This window comes from Pristiophorus japonicus, chromosome 6 (assembly GCF_044704955.1).
Source record: "Pristiophorus japonicus isolate sPriJap1 chromosome 6, sPriJap1.hap1, whole genome shotgun sequence".
In the NCBI taxonomy this organism is placed as follows: Eukaryota; Metazoa; Chordata; class Chondrichthyes; family Pristiophoridae; genus Pristiophorus; species Pristiophorus japonicus.
The window spans coordinates 154,741,663-154,754,198 of record NC_091982.1 but is presented as its reverse complement, the minus strand read 5'-3'; positions in this window follow the sequence as shown (position 1 = coordinate 154,754,198).

Here is a 12,536-nt window from a genome sequence, read left to right as displayed (position 1 = left end):
CCATTCTTTGTACATTTTCAGACGTTGCGGCTGCATAAGCAGTCAGAGTCTCATCAAAATTATTGCTGCCTCATCAAGATCGCCCTCTTTTCATGAGAACATAAGAATTAGGAGCAGGAGTAGGCCACTCGGCCCCTTGAGCCTGTTCCGCCATTCACTGAGATCATGGCTAATCTTCTACCTCAACTCCACTTTCCTGCCCTATCCCCATATCCCTTGACTCCCTTATTATCCAAAAATCTAGGGATCTTTGTTTTGAATATACTCATAGAATGAGCTTCCACAGCTCTCTCCGTAGAGAATTCCAGAGATTCACCATCCTCTGAATGTAGAGGTTCCTCCTCATCTCAGTCCTAAATGCTCGACCCCTTATTCTGAGACTATGACGCCTGGTTCTAGATTCCTCAGCCAGAGGAAACATCATCCCTGCATCTACACTGTCAAGCCCTGTAAGAATTTTGTATGTTTCAATGATCTCACCTCTCATTCTTCGAAACTCTAGCGAATATATACTCAATCTCTCTTCATAGGACAATTCCCCTAGCCCACGAATCAGTCTGGTGAACCTTCATTGCACTCCCTCAATGGCAAGTATATCCTTCCTTAGGTAAAGAGACCAAAACTGTGCACAAATACTCCAGGTGCAGTCTCAACAGGAACCTATACCTCATACTCAAATCTTCTTGTGATAAAGGCCAACATACCATTTGCTTTCTTAATTGCTTACTGTGCCTGCAGGTTAACTTTCAGTGATTTGTGTACAAGGACACCCAGATCCATCTGAACATGAACACTTCCCAATCTCTCACCATTTAAAAAATACTCTGCTTTTCTATTTTTCCTACCAAAGTGGATAACGTCACATTTCTCCACATTATATTCCATTTTCCATGTTCTTGCCCACTCACTTAGCCTGTCTATATCCCCTTGAAGCCTCTCTGCATCCTCCTCACAACTTACATTCCCACCTAGCTTTGCATCATCAGCAAACTTGGATATATTACATTTGGACCCCTCATCCAAATCATTGATATAGATTGAAAATGGCTGAGCCCAAGCACCGATCCTTGCGGCATCCCACTAGTTACTGCCTGCCAACCTGAAAATGCCTGTTTATTCCTACTCTGTTCTCTGTCCATTAACCAATCCTATATCCATGCTAATATATTACCCCAATTCCATGAGCCCTAATTTTGTTCAATAACATCTTGTGTGACAACTTCTGAAAATCCAAAACTGCCACATCCACTGGTTTCCCACTGCCCCCCCCCTTAACTATTCTACTACTTACAACCTCAAAAAACTCAAACAGATTTGTCAAACATGATTTCCCATTCATAAATCCGTGTTGACTCTGCCCAATCCTATTATTATTTTCTAAGTGTTACCACATTCTAAATAATAGATTCTAGCATTTTTCCTACTGCCGATGTCAGGTAAATTGGTCTGTAGCTCCCAGTTTTCTTTCTCCCTCCTTTCTTAAATAGCGGGGTTATATTAGCTATTCAAATATGTGGGAACCGTTCAAAAATCTATGGAATTTTGGAAGATGACAACCAATGCATCCACTATCTCTATAGCTACCTCTTTCAAAACGCCAAGGATGTAGGCCATCAGGTCCAGATGATTTATTGGCTTTCTCCAGTACTATAGTTTTACGAATACTAATTTCTTTCAGTTTCTCATTCTCGCTTGACCTCTGATACTCCACTATTTCAGGAGATTTTTCGTGTCTTCTTCCGTGAAGACACACACAAAGTGTTTGTTTAATTTTTCTGCCATTTCCTTATCCCAATTATAATTTCTCCTGTCTCAGCCTGTAGGGGCCCACATTTACTTTCGCTAATCTTTTCTTTTTTACATACCTATAGCAGTTTTTACAGTCTGTTTTTATGGTTCTCTCCAGTTTACTCTCATTTTCTATTTTCCCACTATTTCTCAATTTTTGGTCCTCATTTGCTGAATTCTAAAATTCTCCCAATCCTCAGGTTTACTGATCTTTTTGGCAACATTATCTTTAACTTCTCTTGTTAGCCATGGTTGGATCACTTTTCTCGTGAGGCTTTGGTGTCTTAAAAGATTGTGTGTTCGTTGTAAATTATGTATTAATTTGATAAATGCTAGCCATTGCTTTTCCACCATCATACTTTTTAATGTAGTTCCCCAATCTACCTTCGCCAACTTTTCCCTCATACCTACGTAGTTTCCTTTGTTTCGATTTCAGACCCTAGTTTTGGATTGAAATAATTCACTTTCAAACTGAGTGTAAAATTCTATCTTATTATGGTCACTCTTCCCTAAAGGCCCCTTTACTACAAGGTTATTAAAAAACCCTTTCTCATTGCACAATACCAGATCTAAAATAGCCTGTTCTCTAAGTAAAACAGAAAATTATACAAATCTCGGCGGGTCAGACAGTATCTGTGGAGAGAAGCAGAGTTAACTTTTCAGGTCGATGACCCTTCATCTGAACTGGTGAATGTTGGTAATGAACACATTTTTAAGGAGCATTGAAAGGGGGAGGGGAAGAAAGAACAAAAGGGAAGGTCTGTGATAGGGTGGGGAGGCAGGTGAGATTAGAGAGACAAAAGGGATGATGGGCCAACTTGAGATGGTAATAGCAGAAGTTAGAAAAAGATTAGTTTAAATAGCATGTGAATGGCAGGATAATTATCAGCTGCCATGAGAAACAAAGAAAGAGAAAATATACAGGGCAAAGTATGGGCAGAGGTTAAGGTCTGAAAGTGTTGAACTCGATGTTGAGTCCAGAAGGCTGTAAAGTGCCTAAACAAAAGATGAGATGCTGTTCCTCAAGCTTGCCATGCCATGTGGCTGTATGAGATTCAATTCTGACACCAGGTTGGTAGAATTTCCCCGCTCTCAAATCTCCCATTGCCAGCAGCTCTGCAACTCCAAAGACCTCTCGGGCCTACTCCTCTGCTAGAGTTAATTGACTGAAGACTAAATGGCCACCTCTAGTTCTTTGTTGTTAGCGCTCTTCTCCTGCAAGCTCCATAAGCAGACAGATTTACAAGATGGCTCCTTCAGAACTGTGTCAGATCATATGCTTTATTGTTAATACATTAGCAGTTATTACATCAGTAGTCCTCGAGAGGGATCAGTCGACTAGAGTTTTTCTCCTCCGGGCTGACCTTGATCTACATTTGGACTCTATATACGATCCGACTATTTGTCTGCCTGACTCCAACTCAGACTTAAATTCTAACTTTCTCTTGGACTTGTTTCTAGTACATCTGATTTAGGATTTGCTACTGGTACTGTACTTGCAGCAAGACTATCTGACTCATCAGAATAAATTGAATCATTCCAACTTTCAACTCCTTCCACATCTGTAGGTAAAATATGATCAATGTGAACAAGCCTAACTTTTCCATGATCAAACATAAGAACATAAGAAATAGGAACAGGAGTAGGTCATGTGGCCCCTCGAGCCTGCTCTGCCATTCAATATGATCATGGCTGATCCGATCATGGACTCAGTTCCACTCCCCATAACCCCTCATTCCCTTATCATTTAAAAAACTGTCTATTTCTGTCTTAAATTTATTCAATGTCCCAGCTTCCACAGTTTCTGAGGCAGCGAATTCCACAGATTTACAACCCTATGAGAAGAAATTTCTCCTCATCTCTGTAGGCCCAACCTACTCAACCTTTCCTCATAAGTCAACTCCCTCATCCCCAGAATCAACCTAGTGAGCCTTCTCTGAACTGCCTCCAAAGCCAGTGTATCCTTTTGTAAATATGGAAACCAAAACTGCACACAATATTCCAGGTGTGGCCTCAGCAATACCTTATATAGCTGTAGCAAGACTTCCCTGCTTTTATACTCCATCCCTTTTGCAATAAAAGCCAAGATACCATGGCTTTCCTGATCATTTGCTGTACCTGCATACTATCCTTTTGTGTTTCATGCACAAGTACCCCCAGGTCCTGCTGTACTGCAGCACTTTGCAATCTTTCTCCATTTAAATAATAACTTGCTCTTTGATTTTTTTCTGCCAAAGTGCATGACCTCACTCTTTCCAACATTATACTCCATCTGCCAAATTGAATATCTTGAACAAGTATGTGCGAGGGCCACATATCTTCTTTACTCTTCCTGGTAACCACTTTAACCAACTATGGTGCTGATTCTTCACTCTAACTTTCTGATTCAATTTCGCACTTCTGTCTTTTACTCTACTTCTATCATGACTTGATTTCTGTCTTGACTGTTTCTCTTCTACTGACTGTGCCAAGTTTGGATTTAACAATGAGAACCTGGTTCATCGCTGTCATTTGAGAAAAAAACTCCGCTGGTGTTCTACCCAGTAGTTGTATGAGGAATATTCCAATAAGTAATTAGAAAATTTTCCAGTTTGTGGTCCAACGACAACTGCCGTTTCCTTGGACGTGGATCCAATATTTGTTAAATGAGGGCACGTTTTACAATTTGTACTGTGTGCTCAGCTGCACCATTTGAAGCAGGGTGGTATGGTGAAACTTTGATATGCTTCACACCATTTCTGCTCATGAACTGTGCAAATTCTTCTGAACAAAATTGCAGCCCATTATCAGACACAATTTCTTCTGGAAGGCCATATGAAGAAAACAATCTTCACATTGTCCAGTGTTTTTCTTGTTATTTTCTGCATCGGAAACACCTCTATCCATTTCGAATGATTATCAATCACAATGAACAATTGCTGTCCTTCTAGCTCAGCAAAACCTGCATGTAATCTTAGCCACACCCTGGGAGGCTATTTCCATGGCTGTAATGGTACTGATGGTGGTTTCTTTCTTACCTCTTGACATGTGATAAACTGACTGACGATTTATTCTTTTATCTAAACCTGCCCACCATAAGTAACTGCATGCAAGATTCTTGGTCAAGCACATTTGCAGGTGCTGGTCATGAAGATCTAACAATTTGGACCTGAATTTATTTGGCATAACTACTCTTGCTCCCGACATAATACAATCTTTATCCAGTGGCAATTCATTCCTATGAATGAAGTAAGGATGAATATCTTGCAGTGATACCTGATTTGGTGATCCATTGCTATGTAATCACACCTTTGATATAACTGGGTCACGCTAGGTTGCGCTACCAATCTCTGCAGCTGTGACTGGCAGCTCATCAATGTACGAAAAATAGAACACTTCTTCCCTATTGGGTATAATTTGTGATGGGGATGGCAACCTGGATATATCATCAGCATTACTGTGATCCACTGATCGTTTATATTGTCATACGTGTATACTGACAAATACAAAGACCAACTCTGCATTTGGGTTGCAGCTAAGATCAGAATTTGGGACTTTGGATGGAGGATTGCTGTCAGGGACTTATGGTCAGTGACTATGGTAAACTTAGGACCAAACAAGTATTTGTGGAACTTCTTGACCCCAAAAATGAATGCCAAAGCTTCCTTTTTGATCTGCGTATAATTCCACTCACTGGCACTGAGAGCACGTGAAGCAAAAGCAATTGGTCTCTCCTTGCCCGCTTTAGTTTTATTTTACCGAGTACTACTTCTTTAGTGATAGTGATTGTATTAATTTCCTCCCTCTCTACAGCCCCTTGATTATCTACTATTGGAATGTTTTTAGTGTCTTCTACTGTGAAGACCGATACAAAATATTTGTTCAAAGTTTCTGCTATTTCCCTGTTCCCCAGTATTAATTCCCCAGTATCATACTTTAAGAGACCAACATTTACTTTAGCCACTCTCTTCCTTTTTTTGTACCTGTAAAAACTCTTACTATCTGTTTTTACATTTCATGGTAGTTTGCTTTCATTGGAGGCAGTTCAGAGAAGGTTCACTAGATTGATTCCGGAGATGAGGGGGTTGACTTACGAGGATAGGTTGAGTAGGTTGGGCCTCTACTCATTGGAATTCAGAAGAATGAGGGGTGATCTTATCGAAACATATAAGATTATGAGGGGGCTTGACAAGGTGGATGCAGGGAGGATGTTTCCACTGATAGGGGAAACTAGGACTGGACTAGAGGGCATAATCTTAGAATAAGTGGCTGCCCATTTAAAACTGAGATGAGGAGTCATTTCTTCTCTCAGAAGGTTGTAAATCTGTGGAATTCGCTGCCTCAGAGAACTGTGGAAGCTGGGACATTGAATAAATTTAAGACAGAAATAGACAGTTTCTTAAACGATAAGGGAATGAGGGGTTATGGGGAGCGGGCAAGAAAGTGGAACTGAGTCCATGATTGGATCAGCCATGATTGTATTAAATGGTGGAGCAGGCTCGAGGGGCTGTATGGCCTAGTCCTGCTCCTATTTCTTATGTTCTTATGTTCCTCGACTTCTCCATCTCTATCTCTGGGGATAGGCTTTCGACCAGTATCCACTGTAAGCCCACTGACTGTCACAGCTACCTGGACTACACTTCCTCCCACCCCGCATCCTGTAAGGACTTCATTCCATTCTCTCAATTTCTCCATCTGTTGCATCTGCTCCGACGACGCCACCTTTCACATTAGTGCCTCTGACATGACTTCCTTTTTCCTCAACAGGTGATTCCCCTCCGCCGTGGTTAACATGGCCCTCGACCGTGCCTGTTCTATTTCCCGCACCTCTGCTCTCACCCCTTCCCCTCCCTCTCAGAACCATGCCAGGGTTCCCCTTGTCCTCACCTTTCAACCACCAGCCTCCACGTTCAACGGATCATCCTCCACCATTTCTGCCACCTTCAGCGTGTTCCCACCACCAATCACATCTTCGCCTCCCCTCCTCTCTCAGCGTTCCGAAGGGACCGCTCCCTCGGTGACACCTGGTCCATTCTGGTGTCACCCCCAGCAGCCACTCCCCTTCCCACGACACCTTTCCGTGCAAGTGCAGGAGATGCAACACCTGCTATTTTACCTCCTCCCTTCCCACTATCCAGGGTCCCAAATACTCCTTCCAGGTGAAACAATAATTTACTTGTACTTCTTTAAATTTAATATGCTGTATTCGCTGCTCACGATGTGGTCTCCTCCACATTGGAGAGACCAAGCATAGATTGGGTGACTGCTTTGTGTGCGTGCAATAAAGGTACAACAGTTATCATGGGTGACTTTAATCTGCATATAGATTGGGCTAACCAAACTGGTAGCAATACGGTGGAGGAGGATTTCCTGGAGTGTATAACATAGAAACATAGAAAATAGGTGCAGGAGTAGGCCATTTGGCCCTTCTAGCCTGCACCGCCATTCAATGAGTTCATGGCTGAACATGCAACTTCAGTACCCCATTCCTGCTTTCTCACCATACCCCTTGATTCCCCTAGTAGTAAGGACTTCATCTAACTCCTTTTTGAATATATTTAGTGAATTGGCCTCAACAACTTTCTGTGGTAGAGAATTCCACAGGTTCACCACTCTCTGGGTGAAGAAATTCCTCCTCATCTCGGTCCTAAATGGCTTCCCCCTTATCCTTAGACTGTGTCCCCTGGTTCTGGATGGTTTTCTAGACAAATACGTTGAGGAACCAAGTAGAGAGCTGGCCAGCCTAGACTGGGTGTTGTGTAACGAGATAGGATTAATGAGCAATCTTGTTGTGAGAGACCCCTTGCGGAAGACTGACCATAATATGGTAGAATTCTTCATTAAGATGGAGAGAGACACAGTTGATTCAGAGACTAGGGTCCTGAACTTAAAGAAAGTTATCTTCGATTGTATGAGACGTGAATTGGCTAGGATAGACTGGCGAATGATACTCAAAGGCTTGACGGTGGATAGGCAATGGCAGACATTTAAAGATCATATCAATAACCTTCAACAATTATACATCCCTGTCTGGCATAAAAATAAAACAGGGAAGATGGCTCAACCGTGGCTAATAAGGGAAATTAGGGATAGTGTTAAATCCAAGAAAGAGGCATATAAATTAGCCAGAAAAAGCAGCAAATCTGAGGACTGGGAGAAATTTAGAATTCAGCAGAGGAGGACAAAACGTTTAATTAGGAGGGGGAAAATAGAGTATGAGAGTAAGCTTGCAGGGAACATAAAAACTGACTGCAAAAGCTTCTATAGATATATGAAGAGAAAAAGATTAGTGAAGACAAATGTAGGTCCCTTGCAGTCAGAATCAGGTGAATTTATAATGGGGAACAAAGAAATGGCAGACCAATTGACCAAATACTTTGGTTCTGTCTTCACGAAGGAAGACACAAATAACCTTCCGGCAATACTAGGGGAGCAAGAGTCTAGCGAGAAGGAGGAACTGAAAGAAATCCTTATTAGTCAGGAAATTGTGTTAGGGAAATTGATGGGACTGAAGGCCGATAAATCCCCAGGGCCTGATAGTCTGCTTCCCAGAGTACTTAAGGAAGTGGCCCGAGAAATGCATTGGTGGCCATTATCCAACATTCTTTAGACTCTGGATCAGTTCCTATGGATTAGAGGGTAGCTAATGTAATTCGACTTTTTAAAAAAGGAGGGAGCGAGAAAACAGGGAATTATAGACCAGTTAGTCTGACATTGGTAGTGAGGAAAATGTTGGAATCAATCATTAAAGATGTAACAGCAGCGCAGTTGGAAAGCAGGGACAGGATCGGTCCAAGTCAGCATAATTTATGAAAGGGAAATCATGCTTGACAAATCTTCTAGAATTTTTTGAGGATATAACTTGTAGATTGGAAAAGGGAGAACCAGTGGATGTGGTGTATTTGGACTTTGAAAAGGCTTTTGACAAGGTCCCACACAAGAGATTAGTGTGCAAAATTAAAGCACATGGTATTGGGGTAATGTATTGACGTGGATAGAGAACTGGTTAGCAGACAAGAAGCAAAGAGTAGGAATAAACGGGTCATTTTCAGAATGGCAGTGGGGTACTGCAAGGTTCAGTGCTGGGACCCCAGCTATTTACAGTATACATTAATGATTTAGACGAAGGAATTGAATGTAATATCTCCAAGTTTGCAGATGACACTAAGCTGGGTGGCAGCGTAAGGTGTGAGGAGGATGTTAAGAGGCTGCAGAGTGACTTGGACAGGCTAGGTGAATGGGTAAATGCATGGCAGATGCAGTATAATGTAGATAAGTGTGAGGTTATTCACTTTGGTGGCAAAAACTGGAAGGCAGAATATTATCTGAATGGTGACAGATTAGGAAAAGGGGAGGTGCAACGAGATCTGGGTGTCATAGTACATCAGTCATTGAAAGTTGGCGTGCAGGTACAACAGGTGGTGAAAAAGGCAAATGGCATGTTGGCCTTCATAGAGAGAGGATTTGAGTATAGGAGCAGGGAGGTTTTACTGCAGTTGTACAGGGCCTTGGTGAGACCAAACCTTGAATATTGTGTACCGTTTTGAAGGAGTGCAGCGAAGATTCACCAAACTGATTCCCGGGATGGCAGGACTGACATATGAAGAAAGACTGGATCGACTAGGCTTATATTCACTGGAATTTAGAAGAATGAGAGGGGATCTCATAGAAACAAATAAAATTCTGACGGGATTGGGCAGGTTCGGAGCAGGAAAAATGTTCCTGATGTTGGGGAAGTCCAGAACCATCATTTTCTATGTTTCTATGTTTCCTAAAAAGTCTAAAGGTGAGGGATAAGCCAGTTAGGACCGAGATGAGGCGAAACTTCTTCACTCAGAGAATTCCCTACCACAGAAAGTTGTTAAGGCCAGTTCGTTAGATATATTCAAAAGGGAGTTAGATGTGGCCCTTATGGCTAAAGGGATCAAGGGATATGGAGAGAAAGCAGGAATAGGGTACTAAAGTTGCAAAAATGATCAGCCATGATCATATTGAATGGTGGTGCAGGCTTGAAGAGCCGAATGGCCTACTCCTGCACCTATTTTCAATGTGTCTATGTTTCCTAAAATATAACCAGCATCACATAAATTTCTGCAGTTTACGAATGAAGCAGCTGTACAATTAATTTAGAATATGGATTATGCCATTAAAACTTCTAGTGAGCCACTGAATCTACCAACGTGAAGGCTGTAATGGATCCGCAATGTGCTGTCACAGCAGAGATTTGAGCCAACAATTGTCATATCGGATAAAACTGTGTTCAGAGAAACGAGTATCTCACAAAAAATACCACTATTAGCTATTTACAAATATCAACAGAGCTCCAGTTTCACAATACTTTCATGTTATATGTGGAAATATCTCATAATAATTCAAGTGATGTAACCCAACTGGAACTTCTTGTTCATGGATTATGTAGTTATCAGGGAATATTTTCCATATTTTGTCCTATATCCTACAGTGTCATCGACTTTTCTTACCACTTGCTGAGCTTTATCTTTTATGAAGAGAAATTCAGGGGAGTCCTTTCTTTGATACGCAGGAACAAATTCAATACTAGCTATATGGAATAATCCAACGAAATATAAAGCATTACTGTTCAGAGTCCGCACTGCGCAATGGAAAGTTACACTTTTGACATTAATGAACGGGACCAGCGGAACCTTTGCTCCGTTGTCCAATTATGAAAAGGCAACAGCTCGTGGAGCAGGGAAACCAAGTGCTCCATCTGTGGCAAGCTCGGCGGGGGAGGGGGAGAGAGAGCTCGGCCAGGGGGAAAGAGCTCGGGGGGGCCGCGGAGAGAGCTGGGGGGGGTGGAAGAGCTCGGGGGGTGGGGAAGAGAGAGCTCGGGGAGGGGGGAGGAGGAGGAACGAGCTCGAGGTGGGTGGGGGGGAAGAGAGCTCAAGGGGGAGGGAAGGAGAGAGAGCTCCGGGAGGGGAGGGAGGAGAGTGTTCGGGGAGGAGGGAGTGGGAGAGAGCTCGGGAGGGGGGAGGGGGAGAGAGCACGGGGGGGAAGGGGGAGAGAGTTCGGGGGAGAGGGCGAGGGGGAGAGAGCTGGCGGGGGGAGAGCTCGGGGGTGGGGGGAGAGAGAGCTCAAGGGGAAAAAGAGCTGGAGGGGGTGTGGGAAGTGAGCTTGAGTGGGGAGGGTGAGGGGGAGCGAGTGGGGCGGGGGGAGAGCTCGGGAGTGGGGTTAAGAGAGCTCGAGGGGAGTGTGGAGAGAGCTCAAGGGGAAGGGGAGAGAGCTCGGGGCGTGGTGGAGAGCTTGGGGATGGGGGGAGAGAGCTCGGGAGGGGTGGGGAAGAGAGCTCGAGGGCGGGGAGAGAGCTCGAGGGCGGGGGGAGAGCTCAAGGGGGAGGGAGAGAGCTCGGGATGGGGGAGTGGAAGAGGGCTTGGGAGAGGGAGGAGGAGTGAGCTCGATGGGGGAGGGCGATGGGAAGAGACCTGGGGGGCGGAGAGCTCGGGAGTGGGGCAAAGAGAACTCGAGGGCGGGGGAGAGCTCGAGGGGGGCGGAAGAGAGCTCGGCGGGGGGGAGAGAGCTCGCGGGCAGAGAGCTCGGAGTGCTGGGCGGGTAGAGCTGGTGGGGACGGGGGGCAGAGCTCTGGGCGGCGGGGAGGGGAAGAGGCCGTGCTGGGGACTAGAAAGCTTGGGGCCGGGGGGAGAGAACTCAGGGGGGATGCTCGGGTGGGGTGGGGCAGAGAGAGCTCAGTGGGTGGGGGAGAGCTCGGGGGGAGGGAGAGTTCAGGGGGGGAAGAGAGCTCGGAGCTCGGGGGCAGGAGGGGAGAGAGCTCGGCGGGGGGAGAGCAAAGAGCTGGGGTGGGGGGAGAGAACAAAAGGGGGAGGGAGGCAAAGAGAGCTCCGGGGGGCGGAGCGAACTTGGGGAGTGGGATGCGGGGGAGGGAGAGAGTTCGGGGGGGAGGGAGTGGGAGTGAGCTTGAGGGGGGAGGACGAGGGGGATAGAACTGGGGGGGAGAGAGAGAGCTCGAGGGGGAGGGGAGAGAGCTCGTGGGTGGGTGGAGAGCTCGGGAATGGTGGGGCAGAGAGCTCGAAGCGGGGGGAAAGAGAGCTCGAGGGCTGGGGGAGAACTCGTGGGGGGCCAAAGAGAGGTCGGGAAATAGGTGAAGAGAGCTCGTGGTGGGAGGGGGAAGAGAGCTCGGCCGGGGGGGCGAGAGCTCGAGGGCAGAGAGCTCGAAGTGCTGGGAGGGGAGAGCTGGTGCGGGGGGGAGCTCGGGGTGGGTGAGGGGAAGAGCCCGTGTGGGGGGGGTGCAGAGAGCTTGGGGGGTGGGGAAGAGAGCTCAGCGGGGAGGAAGAGAGCTTGGGGGTGGGAAAGAGAGCTCGGGGGTGGGGGAGAGAGCTTGAGGGCAGAGAATTCGGAGTGCTGGGCGGGGAAAGCTGGGCGGGGGAGCTTGGGGCGGCGGGGGGAGAGGCCGGTGGCTGGGGGAGAGCTCGGTGGGTGGGGGAGAGCCCGGGGGATGGGGGAGAACTCAGTGGGTGGGGGAGAGCTGGAGTGGGTGGGGGGGGAGCTGGGGGGACGGTGGGGGCGAGCTCGGTGGGTGGAGGAGAGCTGGGGGGGTGTGGGGGAGAGCTCGGTGTGTGGAGGAGAGCTGGGGGGTGCAGTGGGGGAGAGCTCGGTGGGTGGGGGAGAGCTGGGCGGGGTGTGGGGGAGAGCTCGGTGGGTATAGGAGAACTGGGGGGGCGGTGGGGGAGAGCTCGGTGGGTGGGGGAGAGCTGGGCGGGGTGGGGGGGCGGCGGTTGAGTGAGCTCGGAGAGAGA